The sequence below is a fragment of the Pinus tabuliformis genome, chromosome 2_1 (assembly GCF_031772625.1).
Source record: "Pinus tabuliformis cultivar Carrire ecotype Pingquan chromosome 2_1, CPIR1, whole genome shotgun sequence".
NCBI classification, from domain to species: Eukaryota; Viridiplantae; Streptophyta; class Pinopsida; order Pinales; family Pinaceae; genus Pinus; species Pinus tabuliformis.
This window is the reverse complement of record NC_142299.1, coordinates 531567434-531586569: the sequence shown is the minus strand read 5'-3', so window position 1 is coordinate 531586569 and position 19136 is coordinate 531567434. Positions and strand designations below refer to the sequence as shown.

The 19136-nt window shown below is 32.3% G+C and overlaps 1 pseudogene across 1 annotated transcript; it reads right to left on the bottom strand.

Annotated features, from left to right (window-relative positions):
• Positions 1-2854: 2854 nt before the first annotated feature.
• On the bottom strand, positions 2855-4882 carry LOC149201332 (putative serine/threonine-protein kinase WNK11 pseudogene; annotated as a pseudogene). Its single transcript, XR_016253419.1, has 2 exons — positions 4747-4882; positions 2855-4025 (listed from the first exon to the last, which is right to left on the bottom strand). The product of XR_016253419.1 is annotated as a putative serine/threonine-protein kinase WNK11 pseudogene (transcript).
• Between the last annotated feature and the right edge of the window lie 14254 nt (positions 4883-19136).

The window sequence follows — 19136 nt, the reverse complement described above, 5'->3', positions numbered from 1 at the left end:
TGATCAAGCAATAAAGTCTACCACATTTATAGAGGGCTTCATTGTTTCCCACAATGTGCAAAAACAAAAATTGTTAAAAGATGATACAAGGGCTTCACTGTTTCCCACAATGTGCAAAAACAAAAATTTGTTAAAAGATGATACAAATCATTGTGGATAGTTCCCTTCTTCTAAGCATTAAAAATATATGAATTAAATTTGTAGTAACTCAAATCTATGATCCAAACATTCCATAGATTGGATTTTTCGAAACCAATAATTAAGGGCAACAATGATAATGGATAGGTAAATTATAAGTAAATGCACGCATAACCAATGGAGTCAATAGAATATTAAAAAAAACCCAAGGAATTCATGGAACAAGAAATTCTTGGGTCGATTGTTTTACTTCTTGATACTAAGAACCCACCCCTGCATGCAGAATCTTCAGACTAATACAAGATGCCTCTACTGTATTAGCATTTGGTTTCAGGGCTATTCTTATAACAGGCCTGGTTTCATGGAAATTTCAAAACCCAACTTGCATACAACCACCACTTCATTCTATTCTCTCGTGGGCCGCTGTTTTCCTTCAACAAGGTTGGAATTTGGCATTTTTCCCAAACATAGGGCATTTTATCGGGCAAAATGTCCTTAATTTTTTAAATAAAGTAGAATTTTTACCATATCTATGTCGTCGTTAGCATTGGAGAGATCTCCATCTTACTATTATCTTGGAGCAGATGCAGCTCTTTTAGCCAAAAATTTGCAATATTTGAACGAGCTATTGTCTCTAGACTGTAGTCTGATTTTGCCTCCATGCGATTCTTCAACAGATTTTGTGTTGCAAGATTTCTGCAAGGGACTAGGTACATTAGCTTCAGAGGCCAATCAGTTTGAAGAAGTTTTTACTAATCAAACTATCGTGCAGCATGTCAACAGTTTTACAGTCTCCGATGATCAAAGAATTGAAGAATTCTACCATTACACGCAACAACACTTAGATTGATTCATGAACTCGATTGTACAAAGAAAACAAGCCCACATTCGTTGGGTTTGCTACTGTTGGAATCCGAAGATGAAAGAGGAAAGACAGGGAGACCATGCACAGATCCCGGAAATCGTCCAGGGAAAGATTCCAAATTAATGTTGGTTTGCTGACCAGACCATTCCGTATTTGATCAACATTACCATCCCGAAACTATACTATATCCTTTCCCAGAGAAAAAATTAGGCTAATGGAATGGTGCGAGATAAGGTATTAATAACGTTTTTCAAAAAATTAATAAATTAACCCGTCAAAAATACGTTCTTCACATTTCAGAACACTTCACAATACGTTCTTCACATTTCAGAACACTTCACCTTAAACGGTCATTTAAAAATTTAAAACATATTTTACGGGTGAAATGCCTCATGATGGGCCAAAAATACGTTCTTCACATTTCAGAACACTTTCTTAAACGGTCATTTAGAAATTTAAAACGTATTTTACAGGTGAAATGCCTCATGATGGGCAAAATGCCCGTCAATTTCCAACGGTCATTTAGAAATTTAAAACGTATTTTACAGGTGAAATGCCTCATGATGGGCAAAATGCCCGTCAATTTCCAACCCTGGTTGCAATGTACATGTTTGTTGTTCATTATTAGTTTTTGTAGCTATTTTGCTCATAAATGTCTTATTTAACTTGAGGAAATTTACTTATTTGTGAACACCAACAAGGAAACAACACAAAAAGAAAAAAGAAAGCACATGTTTAAGAAGCAAGCACGTGTTTATAAATCCGTAATTTTTATTAACACAACAAAACTAATCATACAACATTAAAACAACAAAACTAATCATACAAAAACAAATCAGATAGATTTATATTAACTTAAATTCTTTCTTAAAATAAACTACATTTAATATGAAAACCATAAATCAATACTATATGATAACACTTCATACTTGTCCATAAATAAATAAAATTCAATACTTTTTAAAAATAAATAATATATTTTTTAACATATAAAAAACTATAATCAATAAATTAATTAACCCATTTTTCAATATTTAAAAAATTATAAACAATAAATTAATTAATATATTTTTTAATATTTAATATATTATTTATTATAATTCTCCTAAATACTTTCATGAATGAAATACAAGTTGTGAGAACTTGTTGGAAAAAGCTTCAAGGGTAATTTTACAAACCAGCCTCAAGGGCTCTTAATTAACTATTAAAATAGAGAACCAACAACTCTTTCAAAAAAAACTTGTCAATCTCCTCAACCATTACGTGCTATATGTCCCACATTATAACTATCTTCTATTTTCCTTCATTACATTCAACTTTAGTGGGCTCACTATATTCAACCTTCGTTTATCTAACACATGGGAATTTATTTTATCTACGTCCATTATATCCAAGGATTACAATAGCATTCACATACCACCTTGACATGCCTTTACAATGCACAAATTTTCTTTATTCTAGGGATCCGTTGATATGCATATTCCTCCTTTCAACTCCAAGACCCCAGCCACTCAGCCATCCGAGGCTACTGCATCAATAACTCAAACTCCTACAAGCCTGATCCTGGAATATGTCACAATTCTGAATGTTGGGGTCATCTTTCAAATAATAGCATAATCAACTGGAATATGGCGTTATAAGATGCAATATTCTTAGGTTTCATTTGCTAATTCAATGCAACGTCAACTTTTTGTCAGTCCATGTCATAAACAAAATATATCACGCCCAAATTCCACAGACATTGGCAGATCCTATGATAAAGCGAATTGCCAACAAAATTCACAAATGAAGTGTGCGCACATCTTCATCCATCACATGCAATAACAGAAAAATCCCGATAAACTTGCCTAATTATAATCACTGAAAATCTCACAAATACATCCACTAATATCTAAATATCCTTTCCTAGCGTTTGTCATCATAAATATTTCCACCAACAATTCCTACACAGAAACACCTAACTCAATCTTAAAATAATTGGGAAGTCTAACGTGCATGTCCACTATCTACTCGATTCTACATCTGTGAGAAATGGGTCATTCAGAAGAGCTGCAGCAGAAGGCCTTACCGATGCAACTGCCACACATTTTTCAATAAATTGCCTTATTTCTTCACTGGTAACCTTTTCCAATGCCGCAGGCCTTAGACCAGAACTCACCTTCTTATAAATTTGAACAACGCTACTGCACTCACTGTAAGGAATCTCCAGAGTAACCATCTCCAGCAAGCACATGCCAAAGGAATAAACATCGACAAGCTCATTATAATCCTCTTCATACAATTCCGGGGCCATGAATTCTGGTGTACCAATAATAGCGTGTGCAGCATGATCTTTTTCCAGGGTAGCAGCAAGACCCAGATCCCCAATCTTAAGAATACCAGTATTGCCATTCACGAGAATGTTGCTGCAATTCAAATCTCTATGAATTATGCAAGGGGTGTGACTATGCAAATAATGCAACCCATTCAGTATCTGGCGTGCCCACTTCTTCAGAGACTTCATGGAGACATGCCGGTGCTTCTGGCAGTATTGCCTCAGGGTACCCGAGATGCAGACCTCAGTAATGAAATTCACATGCCCTGTTTTTCTGTCCAACCAGGCAGTGTAGAGCATAATCATGTTTTCATTCCTGAGAGACTTCAACAGATGGACTTCTGCATAGATCCTGTCAATGGAAACATCATCAAGATTTCGCAGAGACTCCTTGTTCCAAGCAACCTCAATACCATCTTCTTTATCAAAGGCTCTGTATACCGTCTTGATGGCACCACGACCCAACACATCTTCATAGCGACCATACCTGCCAGTGGGATCCACTTCCACAAAGGGCTCCCTGTCCTTATCACTGGCGTCAGGCATTTTTCTCATCTTCCTATAAAGGAAAGGGGCAAGAAACAAACCCCAACCTAGAGGAAAGGAGATTTTCCCTGAATTCAGATGAAGTACAGATGGCAAAGACCAAACACTTTGCTTCCCTGGGGGTTACTGAAGATTCCAATAACATTTTTTGCTCCAGAGATGCTGAAAAGGCAAGCCACCAGAATAAAAAAGAAGCCGAGAACAGGGCAGGGTTATAAATCCACAAATTGGAAACCAATAATTAGATTTCACAAAAGGTAACACGATATAAAAGGCAAGCCACCAGAATAACAAGAAGCCGAGAACAGGGCAGGGTTATAAATCCACAAATTGGAAACCAATAATTAGATTTCACAAAAGGTAACACGATATAAAAGGCAAGCCACCAGAATAACAAGAAGCCGAGAACAGGGCAGGGTTATAAATCCACAAATTGGAAACCAATAATTAGATTTCACAAAAGGTAACACGATATAAAAGGCAAGCCACCAGAATAACAAGAAGCCGAGAACAGGGCAGGGTTATAAATCCACAAATTGGAAACCAATAATTAGATTTCACAAAAGGTAACACGATATAAAAGGCAAGCCACCAGAATAACAAGAAGCCGAGAACAGGGCAGGGTTATAAATCCACAAACTGGAAACCAATAATTAGATTTCACAAAAGGTATCACGATGTAAATTTATTGATCTAAACCAATAAACAAAGCGTCGAAAGAGTTGGAGGTCCCAGAAAACAATTATTATGAGCAACATGGTTTTTTAAACAGCCAACAAAATGGAAAAGAACCGAACCATTACAGTGTCCTGAGATCCAAAGACAGTGATTAAGCAAAAAAAGCACCCTCATAAAAAGAAATGGCTTCATGGAGAAAACGTACCTGATTTTCTGTCAAAGCAAAGATCGCACAACGATTGTTCAGGAAATCTTTGAAGAGAAACCGCCCCAGATATAATTCATCGAAATCGCAAAAAACACAAGTGCATATATCCACCCCGCCCATGAGTCGGTTTGGGTAACCGCCGTTAACCAGTGCTTGACCGGGCGTTGCCGTTTCGGAATACATAACCCAGGCGGTATTCTTGCACAATATGAGCGCGGAGGACCGAGCTGCTCATATATATAATTTTAATTTTATATATATATATATATATATATATATTCTTTTCTACCAGAGATCCGATCCTGCACTTGATGTCATATATATAATTTTCATACAAATTAGGATACATTTTCAATGAATAATACAACATATACATGTTTCAGTTTTATATTATTTTTATTATTAACCATGGTTTCTTAATTTATACATATATAAATTTATCGTTAGTTCTAAACGTGTCAACGAAGATTTTCTAATGTAATTTTTCCTAAAATATTTCTAAAAATTCAGATGATAGAAGCTTAAATTCAAATATAAATATAAATTTATTAAATGAAATATCTTTTTATATAATATAACAAAAATATATTTTTTTATTATATTAATTTTTTTTGTTTGTTAAATTGTTTGTGTTTCAGAGATAACTACAGAGTTAATTTTTGGCTTTAAAAACACTGTCACCTAAAAGTATTTAAGCTATCAAAATCGCCTAAGTATTTAAGCCATCAAAATTACTTGATCGTCTAACCCTTAAAAAAGAATGTGCTTATATGCACATATATAATAGGCTAATATGCACATAGATAATAGTTATTGTGTTAGTTTTCTTGAAAAAATGTGTCTATATACACTTAAATAATAGTTATTGTGTCTATGTGCCCATGGAATTTTGAACCAATGACCTTCACATGGCACAATACACCTATAGGAATTTCAACCAATGACTTTCACATCTCACAGTAGACCCATCACCATTTATTCTCCACCTATATTATTATTATTATTATCCAATTTTAAGGTCACCACCAAGCTAGACACCAAATTAATGTATAAAACCCCTTATTTGTGGGACAAAAACCTTTTTTAGGGTTTTAAGCCTCTCTATCAAATAATATAAACTTGATATTATTAATAAATAATCCTAATATAGAAATTGATTTAATTAATTAATAATTATTGAATTATATTGGAATTAAATATTTTAAATTCCTCACAGCTAGTTTTCTACCAAATATATTTTATTTAATACTAATGAGTCAACCCCTAACAAATAAGATGATATAAATTATTACCTAATAGTTACTTTACATAAATCGATAATTTAATTATTCCTTAACAGCTATTTTTAACTAAATATAGAATATTTTAATAAAATAGCTTTTTACCACTAATTCCAAAATAATTATTTTCTTTACCTATTAACTAATTCACCAACAACTAATTTTTAACGACTAACTTTGGGCAATGATGCATACTTACTATTTATTCCTTCTGATCGATGGACTTCTCACTGTGTCTTGAGGATGAACCACATTAGTTGGTTCAAAATGTCAACCAAATCCTAACAATGTGATTAATCCAAAAGACTTACTTCTACATTAATGGTTTTCTTGTTTCACATTCACCTTCCTCTCCATGTGATTCTTCTTGTGTATTTGTTCACTTATTAGCAACTCTGAGGTTTAGAGGAAAATTCTTGGCTTTATGTGTCATTCGAAATCAAGCACCTTAAGGGTGTTTGATCTCCAAATCCTCTTAAACCTTCCCTTCCTTAAATATTTTTACCTTAAATTTGGTACCTCAAGGTTTTTAAAGGATGCTTTGGAGTTTGCTCTATAATTCTTTGTTCTTTCACATGAATTTGTTTCTTTGTCTTTGTAATATTGTTTAGATTTTTTTCAATATCTAAATTTATGAGTTTTACTTTGTGAGTTTTTTTTCCTAATTTCATAAAAGTCTTTGTTTGATATCGAAATATTTACATTTAAAAACTTCAGTGGTTCTATTTCGTTAGTTTCCTTTATGTTGTCATAAAAGCCCTTGTTTGACATTAAGCCCTATGTTGTCACTTTATTTAAAACCTCTTGAATCAGTATGCTCACTTAACATTTGAAGAAAGGATTTTAAGAGACACTATATACAATAGAGGGAAATAGTGTGCCCTGTTTTAATGCATAATATGAATAGGCAGGGAAACCGAGATTCTGAATTTTTGCAATAGATCAACAATGAAAGAGAAGAAAACACTTCATCGAAATGCAAAATATTCAAACATGTTTGCATTGAATTTATGAAGCCTCAAAATCTATCAATAATGGAAGATATGTGAGAAATAAAGCACATGCTAAGATCTCATATTTTCCTTATGATGATACTTGAACATGAAATTCATATTTAGGATTTGAGGATCAAAAACCTACGAAGGTATGCAATCCTCCAAAACAAAAAGGACATCAAAAGTTAGCCATGAATTAATCTCCATTCACCAAACATGAATATATAAGGAACAAAGAAATAACGCCAAAGGGAAATATTAGGACAACTGGAGTGGTCAGGAATTTGAAGCAGGAAACCTAATTAGTAGTGATAATGCATGTTTTCAGCTTTAGTCTCTATAGATGCAAGTAAAAAAAGGAGCAAAATTATGGATGCAATTTCTCTCAATCTAGTCAACATTAAGACATGGGAATTATTATTGAGAGCAGTTGAATATGACTTTTCAGTTACTTAGGTAAGCAATTCCTTCTATGTTACTTGACCGGATTGAGAGAAATTAACATTATTTGAGTTTCCATATTTGGATGGAAAGAGTCAATCACTCCTTTCAATCCCGAGAAATCATCTAGATCATCTACATCGACAATCACTTCCGCAATTGAGACCAAGAAGAACAAGACCTTGATGCTGACTCCTATTAGTTTCTTAATCACCAGTGTTGATATGCCTTATGATTCAACTATTGCACTTCATTTGCTAGCTAATTAATATTCCCTTATGATAAGCGAGCCAGAATAAACGAGTGGTCAATTGCGATATATTAAACTTGTGATGGTTGATAATTTAACAAAGTGATATTTTTTATTCATCTTTATTCAAAGCCAATAACCCAAGAGGTAAATAATAAAGAATAATGAATAGCAACATTAAGAGTAAAATATGTATGACTGAGAGTAAAAAACTAGAGAATTTTACCTCAAAATTATTATATTGTTCTATGAATTACCCAGTTATACAAGAAAAACAGAGCGTAGAAAATAGAATGCAACAAAAATAGCAATTGGAGTTACTATAGAGGGAAAACCCTTTTTTGTTGATGAAGAGATAGTTTGGGATGCGCTTACCTTTGCATGTAGTAGTGTTGATGAGTCTTTAGTCAGCGTTGCTTTGCGTCTCATAACTTCAAGTTCAAGAACTCTTATGGTCCTTGTGTAAAAGATAGAAGAAGAAATTAATTTTGAATCCATTAGTTTTTTTTGTGTAATGCAAGAAAAGCGAAAAGAGAAAAAAATGAAAGAGCGTCCACGCACATTTTGGTCCTTTCAAAGAGTTTTGGAAGACTATGAAAGCTACCTTTTAAAGAAAAATGTTCAAGCCGACTTGGATGTCTTCAAATGCAACTTGTCTAGTAGATGCAGATGGTAGCAGAGTCTGGTGTTGATGTGTTCCATTGGAGAGAGTAATGTGGAAATGTGAGCATGTAGTTCTTGCTAAGGTAACGATGTGATGTCAATTATTTGGATGGAAGCGAAATCCAAAGTTAGGGTCTGGAAAAGGGTTATGAGTTCATGGTACAAATCTTATTGAGGAGAGCTAAACCTTTGTGAGCCATAACCCATAGTCTTCTGGATTGGAGCCATCAAGGGATTGAAGTGAGGAACCCCTAGATTCAATATTCATCAATTTATCATTGGTTTCTCTCAAAGTTCAATATAATACATTCCTGAAACTTCATATATAATCCTTAAGCGAGGGTAAAGAAACTTTGTAGGCTTTAACTAGGTTCACTGTGACTAACTCCTTCATAAATCGCTCTGTGTGGAATTTTACATAGGAAGAGGGGCAGAATACAGAGCTATGATTACAAAATAAATAATAAAACATAAATGAAAGCCTATGCAAAGGAGAATATCATCATGGAAGAGAATTACAGGATGTTTCATACATTTGGCACATATGTTTATTTTATTTTCATAAATTACGTCATAGATATGACATAGGCATTGTATTTTATTTTCATAAATTACATTTATGAACTTTGGTGAAGTATTTAAGCCAATTATTGACAAATTTGTTTCAAATTGAAAATTTTCACTTCAGACAACATTCAAATTTGGTAACTATGGTAAAACATAACATTTGAATAACAAATAACAATGTTATAACAATGTAAGAGAAAATACATAATATGAAAAACCAAATCATCAAAACAAAAAGCTTGAAAATAAAACGAAGGATGTAATTTCAGGCTACACAAATTGAAAGTCAGTCATTGTCATATATCTATCTATATACATGTTTTGTATAAGGAGGCTCAAGCAATAAAATAACAAATCGTGAAAGATCCATTTCATTCATATGAAAATGGTTAGGAGGTTTTCAATTTTTTTAGATATGTTTAATATATGGTTTATCTGTGGACTGATAAATGCTAATGACTAAGTGACAATGGACGATTTTAAATTTTGATGGTTGGAGCATTATTTACTCCAGGTTTTCCAAGAAAGAAAATTATATTCATCGTTAATTATGAATTTGAGTATTCAAGAAAAAACAAAACTTTAGCTTAATTGATAACTAAATTAAAATTAAATTTCATTTGAATCCATTTAACATCAAGAACAAAATCAAATTTTAAATTTTAAAATCTATTCACAGTTAATTATGAATTTGAGTATTAAAAAAAAAACAAAACTTTAGCTTATTTGATAACTAAATTAAAATAAATTTTCATTTAAATCTATTTAACATCAAAGAACAAAATCATATATTTTAAATTTTAAATTCTATTGACCATTAATTATGAATTTGAGTATTCAAGAAAAAACAAAACTTTAGCTTATTTGATAATTAAATTAAAACTAAATTTGATTTGAATCCATTTAACATCAAAAACAAAATCATGTATTTTAAATTTTTTGACATATATACATTGGGGTCTTAGAAAGAAATCTCTATGCTTCTATTTGATGTGTGTTTTCCAATCTCTATGCCTCTATTTGATGTGTGTTTATTAGTATTTGTAAAAGTTTATTGGTTTTATTGACAAGTGAGTTTATCTATTGTATGACCAACATCTTCTCCAGCAGAGACTCGAATTTATTTTGAATTAGTACATGAAAGAAATTTGACGAGAATAAAATAATTAATTAATTAGAATCATTCTTAGAGAAGCACATACATTATCAGTGCCACAAATCAATTAGATCACATATAATGCCATTAATAAATTTCCAATGAATTGAGAGAAGCTTCAAAGAACGTTACGACGAGAGAGCTACATAAGTTTGAAGTGGAAAAGGTTTTTGAAAATTATTCTAGTTTAAATGAAAAGTATAATTGTACCCCCAAGATTTTGGTGTATAACGTTAAAAACATAAAACAGTGAAAAATTGCTTTCAAAAATCAATGATTATAAATATTATAAATATTACCTCAATAAAATGAAATTTAAAATTTCATAAATACCTTAATTGAAGTGATTAGTAGAAAAGTGATTGGTAGATAGTTTGGTATGGGGCGCATCTTTAGAGTGGTAGATGTGAATCGAGTTTACCACCATGTGTCAGTTAGAATTCGATTCTCTGTAAACATAGTTGATATGGCATTACCAAAAAAATCCCATGTATTTAATTTCTGTAAAGAAAATAATGACACGAGCTCTAATATATTGTGGCATTTTTCCAGAAGTGATTGACAATGTTAAACATGAGCATTTCATATGATTGTGTCCATTCTTGGATATCAAGAGCTATTTTGGTGGTCTTGAATGGAGGGTAAAACATCAAATTATGGTTCATACTTTGTCCAAAGTTGGTATCCCTTGGAAACTTCCACAATCCCACTCTAATCTAAGTTAATTGTTCCTCGGTTTCCTTCAATTTTAAACATTTGTCCTAGTTAATTATCCCTGAGTATCCTTCCATTTTAATGTTAGAATACTTTTTAGCCTTTACATCACTTTAATGAGTTCCCTTTAAGTTTCAATTTTCTCCACCCACATACTTAATCAGTCGGTACCATGAATTGATACTATATATATAAGTCTTAGTGATTCCTATTTGCAAACATAATGTCAAGAGCATTGGTGAATTGCTAATATATATATAAGTCTTAGTGATTCCTATTTGCAAACATAATGTCAAGAGCATTGATAGCGTACTAGTGTATGTGACTCTTTGGACGATTATGATTTTATGCCCATTCAATTTATGTGTTTCTCATGGATATTAAATATTGTGTGAAGTTGCAGAAAATCAAAGAGATAAATCATAAACAAATACAAGTGTCTGTGGCTTTCATGATTAATATGTAGGTATATTTTCATTACAAGATGTTTTAATCAGATTATGTAAGGTTAAATAGATTGGGGCACTAATGATAAATAGAATTGGATGTCAATGGAACAAGTTTTACTCTACAAATTACTTCATCCTCTATCTTTCTTTATTATAACATTTAAATCGATAACATAATGCAAATTAAACTCCCAAAAAACCAACTGATATATGAATGATATATTAAAAACAAACTAAACTTATAACTAAATCATCAAACATACCATTCAACATAAAACGAAATAAATGGAAACCAAAATATTCATATAACGCAAGATATATCTTAGTACATGAATGAAAAGGACATCAAGAAGTGAAGTAAGTTGCTTTTGCATGAACTTGAATTGTGTTCATATTTTGTTGGATTATTGTAATATGTTGTGTCAAATTACTTATCATCTCGAAAGGATTCATGCCAGAGAAATATTCATATTGAAATAGGCACAACTTGTTTGTTGAGGTAATGTGAGCAGATTGGAAGAGAAACTGAGCGTTGAGTTGTCCAGATCAAATTGGATGAGATCCTCTTGCATCTGATAACTACCAATCACAATTGATGCCACCAGATAAAAAAATCTAGAGACAATGCATTCTTCTTGTACAATCGCTTCATAAAGTTATCTCCAAGGATCCTCCAAGTAATTTTTCCCTGCAAAACAAGATTGATCATCGACATAGTGGGACCTGGATCAATGCTCCCTCTATAAGGAGGATCTCTAGTACCAATACTATATTATATTCAACTTCAAAATTCAAGTTTGGAAATTTATAAAATGAATCTGCCTAACACGCTAATCTTTCTCTTTCTAACTATCATTGAATGTTATCATTAAATCTTCAATATAGGCTACAAAAGAGTAGACATATTTCATTTTCAATTGTTAAATTTCGAGATTTACAACAAAAATTGCTTCGGAATGACTCGCAATTGTAAAACCTTTGCCCCATCTCCACGTCTCTGTTGTTTTACAGAGCTTAAGCAGTCCATCCCCCTCACCTGCCATGTATTACTTAGAAAATAAACAAATGGTACATTTTTTTCTCAAAATAGGGACTCGAAATGTGAAAATATTCTCAAAATAGATACTCAAAATGTCAAAAACTGTCATAGTCAAACTCTCGAAAAGCTCCAAAATACCTGCTGAAACTCCCGACAGTTTGGAACATTTCCTCCCAACCCCCAAGCTCTCAGGAATGCGGGAATGTGGAATACGTGCTCTCCAATGTGTGAGAATAGTACCCCTCCCGACAGTTTGGAACATTTCCTCCCAACCCCCAAGCTCTCAGGAATGCGGGAATGTGGAATACGTGCTCTCCAATGTGTGAGAACATTACCCGCGTATCTATGATTTAAAATATAAAAAATAACTAAAAAAATAAAATAAGAAAATATTTATAAATAATAAAATAAATTATAAAATAAAATATATATATGATGATGGTGGTGGTTAACGTCCATTGAGACTAAATAATGGTCTATCAGACCTAAAAAAACAAATTTTATATATATATATATATATATATATAAAATAAGATTCAAATTTATAATAACTTTATTCAATTAAAATTAAATAATTAATTATATAATATAAATTAAACAATTTTAACCCTTTTCAATCTTCTAAATATCATAAAATAAAGAGATGATAAATATTGTTAAAAAAATCAATCTCTAAACTAATTTCAACCTAAATCATGTCCATAAAATGACAATCCATAAACATTTCACCATCCATGAGTTCCATTAAAAGTAACATCTGATATACCAAAAATCCAAAATCATTATATAACATAAGCATGAAAAGATAAAAGTGGTGTAAATGTTAAAAAAAAAAAAAAACAAACAAACAAAAAAAATAGAAATACCAACCAGAAGGGTATGTTTACTACATTTTGTTATATATTTTGATTACTCTGAGTGATTGTTATTTTCAACTTTATAATGTTATAATAGTATTATAAATAAGTACTGCTGACAAATCAGGGAAATAGTGCTCGTCCTCTCTCTCCACGCTCAACTCTCGTCTCTCCTTCAATGACTACGAATGACTATATCATGATTCCCTGTAACATTTCTCAATGCTGTGTGAATATTGTCCCACCTCTATTCTAAGCCGTTTGGCTGAATATCATGCTTCTGCAACGCATCCAGAAAATCGATTCTATCTTTTAGCTCAAGAGCATCAGCGAAATAAGCTGCATGGAATCAAGATCCACTAATAGCTTTAAAGCTAGTTTGTCAACTGAGAGGCGTACGAGGAACAGGGAAATGAGATCAAAAGGGCTTTTGTGCGGCAGCTTCTTGGATTCATTCACGTCACCCCAAAACTCTTGCTGCCAATGTCCACAACATCGCTCAGTCTGATTATTTCAAAGACCTACCTGAGATACTTGTTCGCTCTCCACAGGGATCCAATCCACGGAGAAACGCAAGGCTGAAAAAATCAGTCACATGGAAAAAATCCAACGCGCAAAGGAAAATGGGCCTCCAGCAGCGAAGAGCCAAGGTTGTAGTGCATGTGTGGACGAGCTCACCCAGCGACGCCAGCGGCTTCCTGGGGCAAAGTGGTGCGATCAAAATCATATTGGCAAGCGACGGGCAAAAGGGGGAACTGCACCGACTCTCTAACAACACTAGTGGTTTTGGTGTGCCAGCGTAGCATAATAATTCTAGGCAGAAAATGCTTCTCGATACATAGGATCAGGAGTTGTTGTTTATAATGTGATTTTTTTTTTTTTTTTTTGGAGATTTCGGTGATGGAATCCCGTCGAAAATTTCTACTGGATACTGAGAATGAGGTCACTCTAAATACAATTAAACAAATTTTAAAGTAAATGTAATTAAACAAATTTTAAAGTAAAAGATGAGATGGGACAAATTTCAAGATGAAATGAAGTGAGTTGAGTTGATTCAAAAAAAAATAGTCTATAGTCTATCGACTAATTAATATTATGATTATTATTATTAATTAATATTATTTTTATTTTAAATTAATTTTAATAGTGTTATTAATTAATAAATATTAATAATAACATATTTATTGTTAATTAAATATTAATAAATATAAATATTGTGAATAGATAATATTTATAATTAACTAAATTACAATTTATTCATAGTGTTTTATAAAATAAATATTGTTTATATAAATATTTATTAATACAAATATTATATTTTTAATAATCTATATTATTAATTTTTAATTAATTAAACACAAGGATTTATATTTAATTCATGTACTAATATTAAAAGCCTTATGAATAACATTTATCCTATGAATATAAATTCTTAGATTAGTAAGTCCAAGGGATTGACATTATAAATCCAAGAAAATAATAAATCCAAGAGATTTATACTAAAAACCCAAGGTATTATAAACCCAAAGGAATAATATTAAACCCAATGGATTAATATAATTAACTCAAAGTACATAAACCTTAAGATAAATATTATAAACCCAAGGGATTAATACTAAAAACCCTAAGGGATTATAAACCCAAGGGAATAATATTAAACCCAAGGGATAAACATTATAAACCCAAGGTATATAAACCTTAAGATAAATATTATAAACACTAAAATAAACACGGTTGACCACAGTTGATCTTCATATTGATAAAATATTTATCACAATGCAATGTTGGACTATGGTTGACCATGATTGATTTTCATATTGAGACAACCTTTGGCACAATGTGACATTGGATAATGGTTGGCCACATTTGAACATGGTTGATTTTCATATTGAGACAGTCTTTGGCACAGTGTGTCATTGGACCATCATTGACCATAATTCTAAAACCAAGGGATTTATATTAAACCCTAAGATTAATATTGTAAAACTCATGAATGATATTATACCCTACAAATATGAACCCTTAGATTAATAAACCAAAGGGATTGATATTATAAACCCTAAGGAGTAATTAATTTAAGGGATTAATTCTAAAACCCCAATATTTTATAAACCAAAGGGAATAATATTAAACCTAAGGGATTAATATTATAAACACAAGGTATATGAACCATCAGATAAATATTATAAACCCTAAATAAACATGGTTGATCATGGTTGACCATGGTTCATTTTCATATTGAGAAAATCTTTGTCACAAAGCAATGTTGGACCATGGTTGATCGTGGTTTAGTATGATTTTTGTTCATATCGAGACAATGTTTGTCACATTGCAACGTGGGACCATGGTTTATTTTCATATTGAGAAAATCTTTGTCAAAATGTGACGTTGGACTATGGTTGACCATGATTATAAACCCAAGGGATTTATATTAAACCCAAGGATTTATATTATAAACCCTATGAATAATATTACACCCTAATAAAATGAACCGTTACATTAATAAATCCAACGAATTAATATTATAAACCCAACAAAATAATAAACCCAATAGATTAATACTAAAAACCCAAGGGAGTGATATTAAACCCAAGGGATTGATATTGTAAACACTATGTATATAAACTCTAAGATAAATATTGCAAACACTAAAATAAACATAGTTGCCTATGTTTTAACATGATTGACTTTCATATTGAGACAATATTTATCACCATGTGACATTTGACCATGGTTGATTTTTATATTGAGACAATATTTGTCACAATGTGACATCGAACCATAGTTTTGCATGGTTGACCATGATTATAAACCCAATGGATTTATATTAAACCCTAGGATTAATATTATAAAACTTATGAATACTATTATACCCTAGGAATATAAACCCTTAGATTGATAAACCCAAGGGATTGATATTATAAACCTAAGAGAATAATATTAAACCAAAGGGATTAATATTATAAACCCAAGGTATATAAACCATACGATAAATATTATAAACCCTGAAATAAACATGGCCGACCACGGTTTATTTTCATATTGACACAATCTTTGTCACAATGCAACGTTGAACTATGGTTGGTTGTGATTGATTTTCATATTCAAACAACCTTTGTCACAATGCGACGTTGGAAAATGGTTGACCATGGTCAATTTTCATATTGAGACAATCTTTTTCACAATGCAGTGTTGGACCATGGTTGACGATGGATCACCATGGTTGTCACAATGTGACGCTGGAACAAGAGACAATATTTTTCACAATGTGACCATGGTTGATTTTCATATTGAGACAATCTTTGTCAACACACCTGCCTCTTTCTACCCCAAAATTTCTGTAATAGTTCTTCTTGTTTGCACACCTACCTCTTTCTACCCCAAAATTTGAGTCTCTAGATGATTCTTCTGAACATACCTGGATGGAGTCTTTTCTTATACCCTTTTCTGTTCTTCTGGTGCCTCATTGGTTTCTTCTTCAGAATTAGTCTGATTTGATGTGGAAGGATAGTCCTCATCTTCTTCATAATCTTCAGTTTTTACCTGTTTTGGACTTTTTCCTACTTCATCTACCACAACATCAATACTTTCAACAATTTTCCCAAGTCTTTTATTATAACACTTATATCCTTTACTTCAGGAAGAGTAACCAAGGAGAATGCCTTCATCTGCTCTAGGTTCAAACTTGCCAAGTTTTTCATCAGTCCTTTTGATGTAACATTTGCTTCCAAAAACTTTGAAGTATTTTACAGTAGGAGTCTTGCCATACCAAAGCTCATGTGGAGTTTGAGTGTTGTTTACCCAGACATTTGTTTTGTTGAGAATAGTGATGACAGCAAATGCAGCTTCACCCCAGAAGGTTGCAGGAGTTCCAGACTCATCTAGCATAGCACGAGCCATTTGTTGAACAGTTTTGTTCATCCTTTCTACCACTCCATTTTTCTAAGGAGTTCTTGTGGTAGAGAATTCCCTTCTTATTCCATGTTCTTCGCAGAAGTCGAAGAATTCATCTGAGGTAAATTCCCCTCCTCGATTAGACCTAAGGCATTTGATTTTGCGATTTGATTCATTTTCAACCAAAGCTTTAAAGGCTTTGAACTTTTCGAATGCTTCGTCTTTATGCTTTAGAAGTCCTATCCAACACATTTTGGAAAAGTTGTCAATGAACAATATAAAGTATTCTTCTCCACGAAGTGACTTTTTCCTAGATGGACCACATAAATCAAGTGTGAACAAGTTCAAGAGGCTTACTAGCTGATCCTTCCTTCTTAGGGAAATGTGCTCTGGTTTGCTTACCAAATTGACATGATTTGCATATTGTATTTTCTGGAATGCTAATATCAGGAAGATCACGAACAACCCGGTATCTACATGCTTTTCTTATTTGAGAGAAACTTAGATGCCCCAATCTTCTGTGCCATAGCCAGTGTTCATCGTTTTTGCTTAGGTAGCACTGTTGTTGTCCCCCCTTGAGTATGTACAAGTTGTTTGGAGTTCTTATACCTTTGATCACTGTTTCTCCTATATCAAGCTCACGAACAACACATCCACTTGATCGAAATACTACCTCATTTCCTTGATCACACATTTGACTGACACTCAATATATTATGCTTTAGACCATCAACATACATAACATTCCCAGCTTTAACCTTTTATTTTAAGAGAACAGAGCCTTTACCTTTTATGACTGCAGGGGTGACATTACCAAATGAGACCTTCTTTTATTTTTCTAAGGCTTTATATGACTGAAGTTTTTCTTTATCACCTGTCATGTGTTTCTAGCATCCATTGTCAATGTACAATTGATTTTCTTGTCCTTATGCATACAAGGCTATACCACATCTTTCTGTTTGTGGTTCTTTCTTTCTCCATGTTTTGGGACCCAATGAAGCTTGCTCCTTCTGAGATGTTTGCCGAAATTTACTCCTGCATTCAAAATCTTCATGACCGAAGTTGTTACAGATAGAGCATTCTATTTCATTTTCAAGAGCAGAAAAGTTATTGTAGGTCCTTTTCATGATCCCAGCCACATTCCTTTGATTTCGTGCTTCTCTAATCATGATGGTCTTGTAAGAAACACATTGAGCAGCTTTGTGTCCAAAGTTATGACATGAAAAACATTGGCCATTAAAGAAATTCGTGTCATTATCGAATCTACTGACCTGATGATTGTATTTTTCATTGACCTTGATTCTTGAAACAAATTGAGAATGATTTACCTGTGGTTGGTTATAGCTTTTGTTCATCCTTGAAGTAGATTGAACCCGATTTACCTGGTGATCTGATTTATGCCTTTGCTGACGATTGTCAACCTGTTCACTTCTCCTTGCTGCATCGAGATAGCTTTCGGAGGTTGATGGATTTTGTGCTTGAAATGCTTCTTCAGCATATCCAAGACCTGTCTTTATTAGAGGAGAACGCTGCACTTTGATAATTTCATCTAAAGTTTCTGATCCTTTAGCAAACCTGAGATTGAGAGCTTTTGTATGTATATAAAATATATAGTTTTAAAATATTTATCTTCATAATGAGATGATGGTTATACAATTTCAAACACTTTATATTGTATGTGTCTTATATATATATATAAGACAACAGTTGTTCGTTTTTTGTGGTAGTGAAACGTTGATATTATAGTAATGCCTTAGATGAAGATTAAAAATAATAATAATAATAATAAATTTTGACTCAATTGAAAAAATAAAAATAAATTCAATTCAATGTGGTATATTATAATTTTTCTTTTATGCCCACAGGGCTTTGGATTGACGGTGAATAGGTGCATTGTTAAGGCACTCCTTGCGATAGGTCACCGGCTCAAATCCCTCATGGGTACTTAGGTTAGTCTTAACTAAAAAAAAAACTTTTATTAATAAATTGACAAACAATTAAAATAAAACATAAGATACATATCACATTAAAATAAATTTTAATATTAATAATAATTCATCTTCCTAACTAAGATATTTCAAAA